Below are 4,250 nucleotides of genomic sequence, written 5' to 3' on the forward strand. Positions count from 1 at the left end.
ACACACACACACACACACACACACACACACACATCTCTTACACACACGTACACACACACCTCTCTCCCTTTAGTTCATCCCTCCGTCACACTCGGCTGCTCGTCAGGTCTGCAGCACCGGGGGGCAACAAGTTCACATGGATTGACATGAAAAGAAATGATGGTGGCGTGTATCGATTCAACACATACACACACACACACACTCACACACACTCACACTCACACTCACACACACACACACACACTCATACACACTCACACTCACACACACACACACTCACACACACACACACTCACACACACACACACACACACACACACACTCACACATACACACACACACACATACACACATACACACACACACATACACATACACTCACACACATACACTCACACACACTCACACACACACTCATACACACACTCACACACACACATACACACATACACACACACTCACACACACACACTCACACGGCTCTGACGATGTTTTCACACTGCTTAAAGACAATAACGTGTCTGGGTCGTTTCCTTGGAGACTCCATGTTGTCATGACGACATCATGTTCTCCCACAGGTTCCTACAGGATCCAGGTCTGGAGACGGGGGGTGTGGCATGTGTTCCTGGTCCTCTGATTGGCTGATTGGATATCTCAGTAACACCTCGACAGAACTTCTTCAAATTCTGCACAAACATTCACTAGGACTCAAGGATGAACTGATTATATTTTGGTGGCTAAAGGTCAAAGGTCAAGGTCTCGTTGACCTCAGAAACATGATTTTGGTCTTGTGAACATGAACTTCTCACAGGAATCTCAAACATTCAGTTGGACTGAAGGAGGAACTGATTAGACTTTGGGCGTCTGAGTGGAGCGGGTGATTCTGGTTTGTGTTGTGTCCAGGTGCACCGACACACAATTTAAACTCCTCCCCCTTCCCTCCATCCTCATCCAATCCCGCTCCCAGACGTTCCGCCGCCCTCCGCAGGACGCGGTGGGGGAGACACATCTGCAATTCATACTTTGCCCTTTCTCAAATCACATTTCTCCTGCGTGTCAGCGCGGCTGATTGTCTGATCAGGAGGCGATGACGCCTCCCAGACAGGAAGTGTGAACGTGTCACACGTTAAATCCCCTCAGCAGAGATTACAGCAGACAGCGGCGCTGAGCTCTGACACCCGGAGGCTGAATCCCCCCGGACCACATGCAAATGAGGAACATCCCAAATTACCTCATGCATGAAGAGACACAATCAATAATTATCAAGCGGCTTCTTCTCGGCCGACGCCTGCTCTGCATGCTGATCCACAGAGGGGCGGAGCTTCACAGGCGACCTGTCGACTCTCAGACGTTTTGGTTCATCATTCATCATAAATGGTTTGAAAATTAATGATGTTTTATGAAGAATTTTCACGACATGTTAGAAATGTGACGAATGAAGCTCTGAGGAAATGACGGTTGTGACTTTGATGTCGTCAGAGTCGAAAACCCAGAATTACTTTAGAAAATCATTGAAATCTTTTCTGTGGGTGAAAGTCTGTTTAATTCCAGAGGGAAAAACATGCACTGCAATAACTTGTGTTTTCACTAACCTGTTTTTAGATTTTGTGATTGTGTGTGTGTGTGTGTGTGTGCGTGTGTGCGTGTGTGTGTCTGTGTGATTGTGTGTGTGTGTGTGTGTGTGCGTGTGTGTGTGCGTGCGTGCGTGTGCGCGCGCACGTGCCTCTGTAACCCTACGCCGCCCTGTTCGGGACACACAGCGACTGTCAGTCAACCTGCTTTTATTTTGAAATTCTCCAGACAGGCAAACTGTCAGGTTTCCAGCCTCTGTCCATCCTTCTTCCTGCTCTCCAACTTGTTTTTTTCTTTTCAGACTCTCCTGGTGGCCCTGACTCGCCACACCGCCCCTCACCCACCCCTCATTGACCTCTGACCCCACACTGCTGCGACCCACGGAGAGCAAACAAACAGAAACCTGAGCTGGGCTCAGTGGGAGCTGAGGTGGAGCTCTGAAGTGATGAAGATGAGTGATGATGAGACATTTTGTCTTCGTGGAAGAAATACACACTATTGAATCAATACAGGATGCAGCATTTTATTTTGAAATGCAGGGCGCTCTGAGATTGAAGTATTTCAGAGTCGTATTTCAGCTGAACAGCATTGTGTTAATTCATTAGTTTTTTTTTTACTTTTCTCTGAATTTTAATTGATATTATTGATCATTTTATTCTTTCTTCTAAAACCTTTTAATTGTTTTGATTTAATTACATTGTCTTTTGGTGAAGAATGAATTTCCTGTTTCTATGGAGACAGGCGAGAGCGGCACAAAGCTTGCTCAGTCAAGGTTGACATGATTTGAATCTGCAGACTGACGGTTGTAACTTCACTTCCTCTACAGTCCTTTTATTTTTTAAGGTAAAAATCAGTGAAACAGAAAAAAATTAAAACTTCACAAAAACTAAAATGTTGAAATTTAAAAACAATAAGTTTTTTTTTTCCCGCCGTTATTTTCATTCATGAATAAAACTGGTGTGTGATCAATGAGCGTCCTCACGTGAGCATTACCTCCACACAGTCATCTCTTCCCGCCATCCAGCGTTTAGCTCTGTCGTCTGACGGCGGCGTCCTGGAGTCCCGCCTCGGGCCCTTTTTCATTTCCAGCCGCTCCATCACATCTGATCACACTTCCGCTCCATCCAGAAGACTGAAGCCATTCTGTCGGCTCTAAAATAGAATAAAGGATCCATTATTCATGTAGGCGCCCTGGAGGAGCTCATTACGCTCCTGGCAGCAGCAGAAGAAGAAGAAGACGGCCTCGTATTAAACGTGTCTCTGGCCACTGAGACAAGGCGTCTTCGCTTTGATGTGACGGAGAGAAGAAAACTGCTCAGGGTTCAGTTTATATGAGGGGCTGAACAGGATTAATTACAGTATTTCATTCATACATCAATTAAGAAAAAATACTGTCGATGAAGAATTCTCAAAGGAAATAAGAAATGTGGGACGTTGGAACATGTGAACTGGTGGTTAGACGTGATGAAGACCACAGAGTCTCAGGTTGCATCTCTGTTTATCCAGAGTCAGGAAGATATGAACCGTTGTGTAAAATGCTGTGATGGCTGCAAAGTGTTTTGTGAGGTCACTTTGACCTTTGATCACTAAAATCTAATCCGGTCGTCCGTGAGTCCGAGTTTGTGCCAAATTTGAAAAGTTCCGTCAAGGTGTTACGGACATATCATGTTCATGACAGGTAACAAGACACAGGTGTAACACTTTAGGGGCGGGGCAAACGATCACTGTGGCGGGAAACAGGACACAGACAAAGTCAAACTAACACGAGACACAAGTCCCAAAGAAAGACGAGATTACAGTGATCTCACATGAAGAGCCTTCTCCTTGTACAATTATAATTTCATTCATTCTGTAAATTTTCTCTTAATCTCAGATTTGACTTTTGAGAAGAAGCTGTTCGTGTGGCTTCGATTGAACAGACACTGCATCAGATTCTCTGGACGACATCAGTGTTTCCAGTTTTTACTGATGCATCTCTTTCCTTGTACGTCGCAGTTCGGTTCATAATGACTCAGATATCCAGCAGTTTGAAACGACTGACAAAAGAGACGCTGACGAACTGCCATGTCGATGCGGGATCCTCTGGGGGTGGGGGAGGGGTGTCGGCCTTGGGTGGGGACACAGGAAGTTCCAGCAGCAGCGAGGAAACATCAAACGATGACCTGTCGGTGAACTTCAGTGAACTCCGGCGGCCCAGCAGGGGATCCGTTACCGGCTAATTAAAGATGCATGGAGGATCCCGGCGCCCCGAGGTGGTGGAGCGTTTGAAGCGGAGGCTGCAGTGATGACAGAAGACAGGAAACTCACTGTCACTCTCCCAATAATCCATAAATAAAGTATTGATTTGTGTGGAAGTCCTGACTCAGTCGTTACACACCAGACTCTTCAAATTCAACGTGGTTGTTAACATTTAGAGGTTTCTGTTACAGCTTAGCCTGTTGACCAATCACAGTGGAGCATTGGAGTGGAACCAGCAGTGAGCAGACTCATCTCTCTGACAGGACGACCTTTTCCTCCGTGGTTCAGAGTGGTGGTGTCGCCGTTCATCGTCAGGAGGACACGTCTCACCTTGGGGGGGGGGCTTTCATAGCAGGTACAGATACCACCCCCTCCCCTATCCATCACCACAGCAGGACAGGACCACTGCTGCTCACCCGGGGGGGGGGGGGGGGGGGGGG

At 46.8% G+C, this 4,250-nt stretch overlaps 1 long non-coding RNA gene across 1 annotated transcript; it reads left to right on the forward strand.

Annotated features, from left to right (window-relative positions):
- Positions 1 to 6: 6 nt before the first annotated feature.
- LOC147817523 (uncharacterized) lies at positions 7 to 3,926 on the forward strand. The gene is made up of 2 exons (XR_015436304.1): positions 7 to 1,377; positions 1,874 to 3,926. It is a non-coding gene; the product is annotated as an uncharacterized LOC147817523 (long non-coding RNA).
- The last annotated feature ends 324 nt before the right edge of the window (positions 3,927 to 4,250 follow it).

The sequence above is a fragment of the Seriola lalandi genome, unplaced genomic scaffold (genome assembly GCF_002814215.2).
Source record: "Seriola lalandi dorsalis isolate HSWRI2012SDOR001 ecotype SW California unplaced genomic scaffold, Sedor1 jcf7180002054947, whole genome shotgun sequence".
NCBI classification, from domain to species: Eukaryota; Metazoa; Chordata; class Actinopteri; order Carangiformes; family Carangidae; genus Seriola; species Seriola lalandi.